The sequence below is a fragment of the Myodes glareolus genome, chromosome 11 (assembly GCF_982192425.1).
Source record: "Myodes glareolus chromosome 11, mMyoGla1.1, whole genome shotgun sequence".
NCBI lineage: Eukaryota > Metazoa > Chordata > Mammalia > Rodentia > Cricetidae > Myodes > Myodes glareolus.
In genome coordinates, this window is record NC_142036.1 from 13,646,072 (window position 1) to 13,659,842 (window position 13,771).

A 13,771-nucleotide genomic window follows, 5' to 3' on the forward strand; every position below is an offset into this window, starting at 1 on the left:
AGCAGGGCAGAGAAAATCCCAAGCCTGATTTCCCCTAAAGTGTTCAGAATCTGGAAACTAGCCTCCAATTTGGGTCTCTGCTCTGGAGCTCAGCTCACCATCTTGGACTGGTGCTGCTCCCAGCTAGCACGACACTTTGGGTCTTATCCCAAAAGTTTGTGGTATGGTGGGTGCACCTTGTGGGAATTGACTGAGATATACAGGATGTTTATCTCCTGCAATGTGCCAGGTCCTGGAGATCAGTCAATAACTCAGAAACTCAAACTCTCTGTTATGATAACTGCTGATATGAAGAAAGATATGAAGAAACAGGATAAAGGCTCTGCAGTCACTCAAGAAAGACAGATAAAGGCCTGGCCACAGAACAAGAGTAGAAATAAGAGAGGTGTGGGTCATGGGCTTCAGTTCAGAGAGGAAAGACCTGCAAATACAAGATGAGGGCAGTGCAGGATACTTCCTTGCTCATGGTGTGGACAGCTGGTGAAGCCCACAGACATAGGAAGTCCAGGCTAACTGCAGTAAGAGGAGGGCCTGGGAGCAGAGCCCGAGAGAGAACAGCAGGTACTGGGAGGGAACTATGTAGATGATAAACTCCTAAAGAGACATTAAATGAGCCTGGGATAGCACCTTGGTGATGGCCCCTGAGTTGGGGATTCACGTGGGTAGCTGCAGGGCACAGAGAACAGCAAGCTATTGAGAAGCCACTGTAGAAATGTCAGGGCTCATCACCAAATTCCAGATTTATTTGAGGCAATGTCACCTCAGCATCCTGCCTCTCATACCAGCATCTGTGTTAGCTTCCTTGGGCTGCTGGGGGAACATGCCACACGTGGAAGCTTGAGCAACAGAATCCTGTTCTTTCCCAGTTCTAGAGGCCAGAGCTACAAGTCTTTGGCAGACGCTCTGAGGCCCAGAGGATACCAGCTTGCTGTAGCCCAGACTTCTGGCCTCTAGAACTGGGAAAGAACAGGATTCTGTTGCTCAAGCTTCCACGTGTGGCATGTTCCCCCAGCAGCCCAAGGAAACTAACACAGATGCTGGTATGAGAGGCAGGATGCTGAGGTGACAATGCCTCAAATAAATCTGGAATTTGGTGATGAGCCCTGACATCCCCACAGTGGATGTTGGAATTCCAGGCTTAGAATTTCAGTAGGCAAATCTGTGAGAGGGCACCAGTTACCCCATGTCTGCACCTATGTATCCTCCGCATCTCTCTGGGATATGGGGAGTGGGACACTGAAAATATATGACATACCAGAACCTGAGAAGGAAGAGTAGCCCAGAGAGACCCAAAGCATGGCTCCCTTGGGAAAGGGAGCCAGAATGCTCTATTCAGGTGTTCCAGGCTACTTGGGAGGCTCTGAGGATGCAGAAGGCTGGTTGTTCCTGTCAAGGTCATGGGATAATTACATCCAGGAAGGATAGGGCCACTGGTGTTTGGAAGAGGGGGTAGGTAGGTCTCTTCCCAAGAAAGCTGAGGAGGGTTCAGAAAAGAGATGGTGGCAGAGAAATGGATACTCCTGAGACTGGCCAGGGGGCCTCAAAGCCCTTCTTTCCCAGCCTACCTGGGACTATGAGTCATTTTTATGAATCTGGCATGGAGTGATACTGTCCAGGTGTCACCGTTGTTTCCAGTCCCATGTTCTCAGGACTCCCCTGTCTGTCTCACAGAGTCTACGGAGAAAGCACAAGTGTTCCTCCTCTTCTCAGAGTGTGAATTCCCAAAGCAAAACCAGTTGGTGGGGCTGGCCTGCTTGGTATTGGGAAACCATTTGCAGTCAATGGAAATCAGCTGGAACTCAACCGCAAAGTACACGAATAAGAGCACCTTCCCCCCCAAAAAGCTTGATAAGAAGGAGTATGTGATGAGTAGCCAGCTCTCTTTGTGGGCCTCAGAACTCAACGGCACCCACACTTGCATCATAGAAAACAACTCCGAATTTTATGATGCAAAGACTCTCCAATTGCCTGGTGAGTATGCCTGAACCATGCAGAAAGATCTTATGGGGCTTCCTACAGCCATGCTCAAAGACTAACTGAAGCAAGACCCCCACCTGTGCTCAAGGAGCACCGCCCTTGGTCCCTCCCTTTCTTTACTCTTCCCCCATCCCTCTCCTCCCTTTCTTCCTCTCTGCTGCCTACATCATGCCCTGGGGACTCTGTACTAAAAGTGCAAGGAGGCAGCTGGGTGAGCAAAGGCAATGGCTGAGCCCGGAGCTCTCCACACTAGTACCCTTCCATCCTGCGTCCTCCCCTTTTGCTGCTTTCCACTCCCCTGGGTACCTCAGTAAACCCTGTTTTCTCACCTTTACTTTTTGCCCATCACTTCTTTGATTCCAGAAAAATTGAAAGCTGAATCCCCGCAGAAAAAAACTTTACCTCGCCCAGTGGAAGTCACCAAAGCTACTAACACCCGAAGGGACCCAGTGGGTAAGAAGTCCAGTGCACCTCATCCCAACTCATCTGTTCAATCTTACACCTTCTCCTCAGGGAACCCCCCCATGACCCTTTCTCTGAGCTGTGAATGTTCATCCTAGGTAGAAAGGGTGTCTAAAATGACTTCTATGACTGTTGTAAGTCAGACCCCAGCAGATATCAACAGATGCCACCACCTAACCCTGTGAATGCATCATCCCTTTTTAAGCTAAAGATGAGCTAATGCTAAACAGAGGAAGGACCAGCACAAAGGTCTACCTGCCCATAGGCCTGAGCCCTGTGTGTCTGAACCAAACTGTGAGCTTCTCATGGACTCTGAAGGCATATGACCAGACAGACAACAGAACTTCTCTGAGATCCATAAGAATCCCATTAGTGGGCCAGGGGACCATCACACCTAGACTCCAGGATTTTCTTAGCCCCGCAGGTTTCCTTCATCTCCTCCTAATTCTACTGTCTCACTGTATCAGTTCCTGACTGGCCCAGCCCTAAGTCTCACCCTTACTCATCCGCTACCTCAAGAAAAAATGGCCTAACTAGTGGTTCTGTTTGTAGAAGTTCAAAGTTTGTGATTCTTCCCAGCCTGCGTTCCTATGTAGGTGGTCAGCCTGCCGTGTAGTAAGAATAAGCCCAGGTCCCCATGTAACAAAGTCAAAAGACAACATGTAGATTGACAGAAATATTTACAAATCATACCTACAAGTTTAAAATGAGAAAGTTTCTTAAAAGATTATCTATCAAAAATGTTCAGCGTCACTAGTTATCAGATAAACTCAAGTCAAAACTAAAAGTAGCTGTCACCTGAAACACATAAGAAAGAACGTCTGATGAACTTCACCCTGGGGGGGGTGCTGCCCCAAGTCACATGACCTCCAAAGTGTAAGCCAAACCTACTGTGCAATCCAGAAATTTGGCTTCTGAGTATAAGCTTTAAAGGCAGGATTTCAACAGTTGCCCTTACTCCCCCGTTCAGTGTAGTGCAATCAGCTCAAGGGCCCGTCAGTGGGTGGATAAAGGAAATATTTGAGACTCTGTTCTACTGAAGAAAGAAATCCTGTCATTTGCTGTGTGAATAAACCCTAACGACATTACATTAAGTGAAATAAGTCAGATATGGGAAAAGTCCTGTCTCCAAATAGAAATAAGCTGAAAGATGAGATAAGAAGGGAAAGGCAGAAAAAAAAGGAGGAAAGAGGCCTTGTGTTAGAGTTGACCCTGGAACTACTGCAGATTTGTAGCTCGGTGGTTTATTAGCTGTGTGAGCCTGAAAATACAGGTATAAGTTTTAGAAGAATGTCCTTGAGCAATGAGAAACTTGTGACCTCTAGGAACATCCAAGAGGGCCTACTGGGTCTCTGCTAGAACAAGAACTAAAAGATACACACAGAAAGCATGAAAGGCATATTAATGGAAAGAAGGGCTCTCTTAGGACCTCCAAAACCAGTGCCACTCCAAGAATTGGAAGACAGGTTCCCTCACCTTTCAGGCTAAGGGAGGATCTGAGGGCTCTGTGGGACAGGCCAGAGCAGTCTCCAAAGCTCCAGGGTGGCCGTAGCCTGAGCACATGTATCTCATAAGTACAAGAGAAGGAATGTTTCACCCCCATCCACAAATTCACTGGCAGTGCCCACCACCACAAGTGCACACACACACACACACACACAGAGAGAGAGAGAGAGAGAGAGAGAGAGAGAGAGAGAGAGAGAGATCACCAGGTTAGAAGATAGAAAGCCTAGGATTAGTCTGGCCTTCAAAATACAAACTGTTGGCCATGGAGAGTAGATGAAGCACCAAAGAAACCCGGTTTACATTCCCAAATACTGGCAAGAAGTCACACAGTAACAAAGCCTGGGGTCTATTCAGGGGGCACTGGGCATTCCTAGACACTAAACTAGACAGTGACCAGGAGAAACAATGTCTCCAGCCTCCAGCATAGGCCTTTACTTATCAAGCCCTTGGGTCCCAAGCAGGAGCAACCTTGTGATCCAGGTGAAACCTATCCCCACCCCACCTTAAGGCTGTACCCATACGTTCTCCTTCCTCCAATGGTGCTCAGGCCATCGCTGTAGTTAGATGAGAAAAGAGGGTGTCTTCTATCCTCTCAAAAGTTTCTAGATACTTCCAGGTCAAGTGACAAGATAATATGCCTCTTACCCCTTCTCCTTGCAGAGACTATGGCACCCAGCAACCTCTCTGTGAACTTCCTGGCCACATCCACCTATCCTGAGATGTCGTCGTGGCTCATGTGTGAGGTTTCCGGCTTCTTTCCCCAAGATATCCGCCTAAGATGGCTGAGATTCCAAAGTGAAATAAACACTTCGTACTTTGCCACCGCCTACCCCACCAAACAGCCTGGGGGCAACACGTTCCAGACCTGGAGTGTCCTGAGAATACCAGTCACTCTGAACTCTTCACTTGACACCTATACATGTATGGTGGAACATGTGGCCTCCCAGACCAATCTTACTGCCAGCAAAAGGTTGGACATAAGTGGTAAGTCACAACTGGGTGAGAATGTCAAGCAAGTACGCTGGGTGCCTGTGATAAAAAACTATTTCTGTTTGGGGAGGAGAGGTCTGCACTGTCCGCAGGAAAGGGCACGTGCTTATCTGTTTTAGTTCAGAAGAAGGAGCTGCACAACACTTCCTCCTCCCGACAGCTCTTACATTCTTTCTGCCCCCTCCTCCATGGTGTTCACTGAACCCTGGAGAAAGTGAGGCAAGTGTTTACCTAACTTTCCACAGCAGCTTGACCAAGTATGAATCTCCCCAGTAACCACTACTGCTCACTGCGTCATGAAGCCTCCCTCCATAAGTGAGGTTGATAGGAATAGTAGTCTGTGGCCATAAATGCAAATGCTTGCTATCTGGTTTTACAAGTTTGTGGCATCCATTTAACAAGCGATAGCAGTTCTCTACTGGAGCCTATGACCTCCCCGCCCATGCGGCATTTCCCTGGCTTATGATACCAAACATGAATCTCCTACTATAGAGCAGAACTGAAAGAAGTAGGTTGCACCCATGACTGTCATGCCACTATTGCACCAGTAGGCAGATCTTAGATAGCAAGTTGGTTAGGGTAGCACTCAGAGTCCATAGTCAAGAATGACTGCTGGCCTAAATAACATCTTCCAGCACTGCAAAGACCAGCCAGAAGGTAGGCAGCTTCCATCTCAGTCCTAGCCTCTTTTCTCTGTCATGCAGCCAAAGTTTATGGAGTCATTAAGAGTAGGAATTTGCCATCTAGCTCTGGCATGGAACTAACATCAATGATGATAGCCTTTGTGGTTTATGGCTTCTCAAGGGCATCTCTAGTTAATAATTAATAAAGAGGTAGCCCACCCCGGCACTGGGACTTTCATTCAATAAACTCTAGATTTTGGGAGTGTCTTTTTCCACCTACACACAGTGCCTTCCATGTCTAAACTCTGTGACTCCTCTTAATGATTTATTGTTTTCTTCTATCAACACAGGTTGTAAAGTAGGTGGAAGTATCATTGACTCTGGCTGTTCTCAGTCACTTTCTCCTTATCAATTTTTGTAAAATGATTGCCCCTTTTATTGTCAGCTCTCTGTGAGTGCCTATTTATAAAACGCTGTGTGAGGTGAAACCCTTACTGGCGACTTTTCCCATTGCATTCTTATGTAGAAATACTTGGGAAGGCCCATGGCAGCATCCACAGAGATGAGGACACACTTACATTCCTCACTGAGAGGCATAGGCTTTTATGGAGTCCACCTGACACTCCCATATGGGACAGATAGATGTACATATTTGCCCATCATGCATCCATCATGTATTGATGTCATAATCAGGAACAGACCTCACTAGTTTGTGGAGCATGCAGAAGGTCATAATATTTCAAGAGAATGCCAGAAGCTTTCATTATTTTCTAGCCTTCAAAATTCACAAGCACAGAGTTTGGCTTTCTGTGAATTTTTTCTCTGGAAACTTTGACTTACCACAAATTTTGCCATATTTTTTTTAGTGACTTGTACAATTCCCACTCTCTGCTCCCCCTTTTTAATATCCTCCCAAACGTTTTAGCACCTCACAAACCGTACTTACTCATTTTTCTGAATCATTCAGGTCTACCAGAGTCTCACCTAACACTTAAAGATCATATGCCATAATGGAGCTCAGCAAAGCCACGGAAGCCTCATACCTGAGTTAATCCCTGTCGAGTCAACCCCCTTCTTAACACTTCAATAAACTCACTCCTACCACTTCAATGAATTGGGCCTTAAACAATACTTCTTATGTGTTTAGTATCTTCAGCAAGGACTTTAAATTGTCTTTCAGTCCTGTCTGACATATATGTAGACCTCAGTCAGTAGTAACCAAGAATCCCTAATGTGCAAGTTTTAGTCCATTCTGCTTTTATCCCAGGAAAGGCTGTTTAGCACAGGCCTAATTGGTTTCTCCTTCCCTTGCCATGCGGCTATTTCCTTTGAATTTAAAACATTCTCTCTTGGAGGGAGCTAGATATTTATGGAATGATCTTCCATGTGTCACCTGGGATAAATGTAGTCTTTGTCTCGAGGAAGGATGAATAGTTCAGTTCCTCAGTTTTCCACTTCCTGCCACTGATCCTATCCTCATCCATGTCCTTTGCCTCCAAGCTGTGAGAGAATCTTTCTCTTCACTGTCTTATTTTCTTCATGGGTTCCAAGTTTTCAGATCTCTTTAGCAGAGATCTAATCTGTACTGTCGTGCCTTTAGCCCCTGCCAGCTCTAAGTAACAGCAAACCAGCATCTCGTCATATTCTTTTCTCTGTTTTTCCTTCAAAATCAGAGACCAAAGTGGAAGACAGCATCTGTGTGTCTTTTCTTTTTTCCATTGTATTCTTTCTTTACACAAGCAAGATTTTCTAGGCAGTCAGCTTAGCCATAGTCACACGTCTTACCTCACACGGCAAAGACCATGCAACATGCCCCACCGTCAGCTTGCCACGCCATTCCAGGGGTTACAAAATGTCCTCTAGTCTGGCATCCATTTGAGTCAGACCACACACTGTAGACCCAATTCAAGAAGGCATATCACCTCGTACCATGTAAAAGACAATGATCAGTCAAGAGTTCCTCCAAAAATGTTCCACTCTTGGACAACCCAGATTTGATGACAGGAGCTCCTATCACCCCCAGAGGAGAGAAAACACCAACTGCTGCAACAGGAAACATGCCATCCCATACCACAAAGGTGTTATGTCTTTGATACCTTAGACCTGGAAGCACTCATTTGTCTCATTCTCTTCTCTCATCTGCTGGAAAAGTCTTCAGGACCATGACTCAGGGTTGCTGTAAGCCTCACATATGCTGGGGTTGGAAGGATCCAGACAGGCTTCACCTGCAAGCCCCTAAGTATGAGTATGGTAAGGATAGGGCAAGCTGTGGAGGCATCTTCAGGCATCTTCATAGGTCAACTTGTGCCCCCAACATATCAATTTTACATCAGCCCTGTTCTCAGTGTGACCTTCAGAGCCTGGGCCCAGATCGGCTACACTCCCCACTTAGGCCTTGACAGTGTCACAGTATGTCCACAACCCCCTACAAAGGGACACAAAGTTAAGTAACAGGGTGGGCCTACAGCAACCAGATGAGACCATGCCAGGCCCAGCCAAGCTGCCAGCCTGCCAGCCTTGGCTCTAGGCTTTGAAAGCCTGGTCTGTTGTACATGCCTCAGGATCTCAGGGTTCCAGCAGTGAGAAAGTCCTGAAAAGGCCACTCTTATTGTCTGGTTGCACTGTATTGACTGAGGAAAGAAACTACACCCCACTGCCTCTCGTGGGCCGACCTCCTGCCAGGTGAGAGAGGTTGGAACTGTTCCCCTGGTGTAGAAGCCTCATTACTGCTCAAAGGGGCCTGCCCCAAATCAGTCTCTTCTTTTCTCCTGTGGCATTTTCCCCCCCTAAAGAACACTAAGGTTCTCCCTCACTTGCCTCCCTCAGGATCTCTCTGAAGACCTTGACAGGTCACCCTTAGTTCTAGGGTTAGACCAGCATCAGTACCCTGCTGCACACACTCGCACAGCATGTTCGGGAAGCCTGGACGTGCTCTGTGGTCCTCCTCATTAGAAAAGGCCATCCCAAGCATTCCTCTCTACGTCCTCTCCCACTTCCCCTCATCTTGCCCTTTGGTCTGCCCCTATGCCATGCTTCACATGTCACGAGATAGCTCCATAAGCCTAAGTCCCACACATCCGTCCTCTGTCACTCCAGCTCCTGAGCACTGCAATATTCTTACTCTGACACCAGCACCTCTTAGCTCTCCACCAATGCCCCTGTGAATCCCATTCTGCCCCTCCCACCCTTCCATCACTCTGCTGCCAAGGCAATCTCTTAAACATCGTGTGTCTGCATGGATGTGGAGGAACATTTGATTAGGCACTCAGGCCATGGAAAAAGAAATGTACCAGGTAAACTTCTAACATCATAATTTTATTTAAAATTACTAGTGAGCCAAGGAACCAACAAAGCTCTGGTAGACCGCATTCCCAGGTGAGGAGAGAGGGCTCCTTCATTCTGTCCTAGGCACAGACAGGCAGAACGACAGACCATCTGAAAGAGGACATCAAAAAACTGACCAAAACTTTAATGAATACCTTAGTTGGCGAGAGAAATAAGAACACAGAAAAGTCCAAGATTCTGAGCTAATCACCACTCACCCAACCTCCCACATAGGACACCGCTAGCAAACAGCCCCTGGGAGCAGAGCTTGGGAGTAGCAGATTGCCAGTCTTGCACCAGCTTCAAGGCCTGCTGAATGTAACAGACTGACTCTATCCCAAAGCACCTAGAGCCAGCAAACCCAGCTCAGTTCCCAGTTCCAAAGAGCAGGCCTTCTCTGCCTGATGGAGGAGGAGATATGTGCCTCTGTTTCACCCCAGACTCTGCAATTCCTGTCTATACAATATCTAGCATGTAGTCAGCAATTACAAGACACAAAGTGATTGATAACCAAGGCAAAACCAGTACATGGAATTAGACCTTGGGGGTATGAATTATTAGTACAACATTCGTGGTTTTCTTTCCTATATTAAATCCCAGACCTTTGAGGGTGTGACCAAACTCAACCTCTCCCTCTGGAAAGTCTTCTCTGAGCACCTTTTGTCCACAGTAGGCCCCAGAGAGATTCTGCTGCTGGAGAACCCTCTCACCCAGCCACCTGCCTTTATTTCTTACTTACATGAGTTCTTCCCATGATTCTAGGACTCCACGGCCTCCGGGCAGAGTCAGACAGCCCTCCCAGGAGCTCTCCTGTTCCTGCCCTTGCCTGAGACCTTTCTATGCTGAGTGGCCACCATGTCCACTGTCTGGTTGGCTTGTTTACCCCTGTATTCAGTTGCCTCGTACTGCATGTGGCAGAGAAAGTTGCTTTTTCTATGTTCTCAGTAGAATGTAGAGCAGTACTCCTGCAAGTTACAGTAAGAAATGATCACCAAATAAATGAAATGAGCAAACACAAGCAATCATTTTACTTTCTCTTATCTGTGGGAACTGTTCCAGGGCCTCCTGTGGATGCCTGAAACCACGGGTGTTGTCAAGCTCTGTGTTACTGAGGTGGGTCCTGACTGACAACAGACAGGCACGCAGGCAGTTTGAAGCCCGGACAAAGCGGGGGCTGGTATTCCAAGCAGAACAAGAGCCCATCCCACTGTTCCAAACCGTAATTCAAAACAAGTGACTGCTCAAAGTCATCTTCTTCAACCATAGGTAATTGGAACCAGAAACTGTGGGTAAAGGAGACTGCTGAGTGATTCTTATGCTAAGATTCAGTGGCCTATAACGCTCACACGATTTCAGTACTTACCGCTGTTATCTGGTGAAATGACTTCAGGCCAGCCCATCCACAGACACCGCAGTGACTCTGCCTAGCATACATATAACCTTAAACTGTACGGAAGGAGCAGACAACCCAGGCAGCCCCGTGACCCACCTGCCTTGGTCTTTCACACCTTGAGTTGGGTTGTGCTCTTTATGGAAGTGCGTTTTCCTAGATCTGCACACCAGCCGTCACTGTGTCTGGCCTTGGACCACTCTTCAGTCTCCAGCTGGGATTTTCATACACATTTAGTTATGACATTACCTTCCTTAACTTCTTCTGTTCCCTCCTATTACCCTTAGGATTAAGTTACCATGGCTAGGATGCTTTCAGATCTCCCCCTCCACCCGCCAAGGCTCAGAGGCCCCTTCTGACTCCCAGGATAATGCTCTTTTCTAATGTTTGCACCGTGCACACTATTTTTGCTTAGAACGCCACTCCCCCTTCTCTGCCTCTTCATGCCACATCTTCCTGAGAAGGCCTCTGCTGGGCAACCTGCCTCCCCTGGCCACCATTTCTAGGTCTTCTGAAGTAGCAACCCATCTCCTGCACCATTCAGGTGGCAGAGGCATGCATTCACATCAGGTTTAGATTCAGATCTGCCAAATCTCACACAGACCAATCTATGAGTGAGACTCTAGGAACCAGCAGGCTACAGGGAAAGGTAGGATGGAAGGGCCCTGTGGGGCAAAGCAGTTAGCAGGCACTTTCGAGGGAAGGTGGTAAGTACTGGTGAGGGAGGATATGCAAGCAAAATGTTGCTGCTGGAAAGGACAGCTTCAGTGGCCAGGAGAGCTGGTTAATAAGGAATGGTCCTGTTGTTGCATGGAGGCCTTCTCATGAGCGCTATTTCTTCCCCAGGCATGGTCAGCACCATCCACAACCTGTGCATCAGGGATGAGCAAAGCGACAGCTACATGGACATAGATGAGGAGAATGGCCTGTGGCCCACACTGTGCACCTTTGTGGCTCTCTTCCTGCTCACACTGCTCTACAGTGGCTTTGTCACTTTCATCAAGGTGGGCCTCCTACCCCCTCCCTCTCAACCCTCCCTGCTGGAAGCATGGAAGGTGCTCTTACAGACACATCCTGAAACCCGTCAGCATTTCTGGAGCGGCTGGGATAGGGCTAGGAGATACACCTGTAATTGGGCGGGGGTGGGGGGGGGTGATCACTGTCCAACTTCTGGGTCCTATTCTAGCTCCTGGGCCCTGCTCCGTTTCTCAGACTACAGCCCCTATATGACCCCAGGGTTCTCTGGCAGGTGAAATAGACCAGCAACTGCAACTAAAGAAGTAAAGTGCTTTCCCTCAACATGAAGCCCACAGAGAGGATGTCTTCTATGCGGAGAGAAGCTCCAGGCTGTCCTCCTAACCCCCTGCTCTCCACCCAGCCTCCCAGACACAAAATGACTGGCACCCTTGGCTATAGGCAAAGCAGGTGATGTGCTGCCCAAGTCCCGCTCCTCTCTATCCCCCACCGCCCGCCAAGCCCCCATCCTCACATAAACATGCCACGGTGCACTCCACCTGCCTCCTGCTTTTTTGTTTCCATGGTCTGGATAAACTCAGGTCACAGCACATAGGGTCTGAGGCAAACAGTGGAAAGAAAGGTCACTCAGGAGGGGTGTCAAGAGACACACTGAGGAAAACTATTCAGTGAATTTAGACTTTCCCTTCCCACCCTAAACACACACTTGACTTCGCACATATACATAAGCATGGATGCCCACACATGCATGTGTTCGCATCACAGTCCCTTAGACACAATGTAGACACACACACGTATGCATGCATGCACATGCCTACTCACATGCACACAGATTCACATCAGGGCCTTAGGTGGCAGAAATGATAACTGTGGTCATTTGAATAAGAATGGCCCCCACAGGCTCATATAGTTGAATGTTTAGTCACCAAGGAGTGGAACTCTTTGATAGGATTAGGAGGATTCAGAAGCTCAGGTCAGGCCCAGTGTCTATCTGTCTCTCTGCCTATGGATCAGGATATAGACTCTCAGATGTTTCTCCAGCGCCATGTTTGCCCACTGTGATGACGATGAACTAACCTCTGAAACTGTAAACCAGCCCCAATTAAATGCTTCTTTTATAAGAGTTGACCTGGTCGTGGTGTCTCTTCACAGCAATGAAACAGTGACTAAGAGAGAAACTATTCCATATGCAAATCCTGTGTGTTCTGGCTCCTCATCTTATTACCTGTACAAGACTCTGAATTCCTGTTTTTCCAATTTCTCCATCATAAACATTGAAAGTACACACCTATCTAAACTGAGATAGGAGGGTCGATGAGAAAGGACTCAAAAAAGAGGTTGGTATTAGACAATATGTGGGAAATGCCACCTTCTTGTTACCTGCTGTGGACTGATTATGTTCCCTAAATTTATGCTGATATCCTTCCCTCAGTGTATCAGAAGGTAATGAGACCATGAAGATAGAGTCCTTGTAATTAGGATTAGTGTCTTCGGCAAACAACCCAGAGAGTCCCTTTGCCCAGACACAGTGAAACAGAGCTATCCATAAATATGGAAATCGGTACTATAATGAATGGAAACTTCTGGAACCTTTGTCTCAGACCTCCTGCCTCAGAATTAGAAGTATATTTCTGCTATTTATGATCCTTCAGTTCAAGGTATATTTCTGTATAGCTTAGTGTGCACCCAAGCATACCAAGGCATCAGCCAACATCCTTAGGTGTGATGCTGAGTCTAAATGAGACCTGACTCATTCTTTTTTCATTTTCTATTATTTATTTATTTTATATCCTAACCACAGCCTCTCATCCCTCCTCTAGTCCCATTCCCTTCCCCCACCTCCCCTTTGCCACCTCTTCAGTCCTCTTCTCCACTGTTTCTGTTCAGAAAGGGGAAGGCCTCCCCTGGGCAGATGTTGGCATATCAAGTTGCACTAAGCATAAGCACATCCCCTTGTATTTAGGCTGGACAATCCATTATGAGGAATAAGTTCCCAAGAGGCAACCAAAATGTTAGGGACAATCCCTGCTCCTATTGTTGGAGTCCCACAAATAGATCAAGCTATACAACTGTCACATATATGTAGTGGGTTTAGGTCGGTGCAGTGCAGGCCCCTGGTTGTTGGGTCAGACTCTGTGAGCCACTTAGGATTTGCTGTTTCTATGGATTTTCTTGTGGTATTTTTGACCCCACTGGCACCTACAATCCCTCCACCCTCTCTTCAGTAGGATTCCCCAAGCTAAGCCTAACATTTGCATCTGTTCCCATCAGTTACTGAATAAAGGCTCTCTACTGACAACTGGAGTAGTCGCAAATCTGACCACAGGAGACTGCCAGTTCAGTCTACATATCTACTATTGCTAAAAGTCTTAGCTGGAATCACCCTTGTAGATTCATGGGAGTTTCACTTGACTTTCTACCTCACTCTTAAAAGTGCCTGCCTCTCTCCAGTCATCTCTTCACTACTCTCTCCCTCCACCTACCCCAACCCGATCCCTCAAGTTCCCATCCCTACCCATCCTCA

General features: G+C 47.3%; 2 gene segments (V, D, J or C); both read left to right on the forward strand.

The window, feature by feature from the left end:
- LOC125398559 (Ig gamma-1 chain C region secreted form-like) overlaps positions 1 to 13,771 on the forward strand; it is a 135,568-nt gene that overhangs the window by 11,771 nt on the left and 110,026 nt on the right.
- LOC146892511 (Ig gamma-3 chain C region-like) overlaps positions 1 to 13,771 on the forward strand; it is a 77,503-nt gene that overhangs the window by 10,997 nt on the left and 52,735 nt on the right.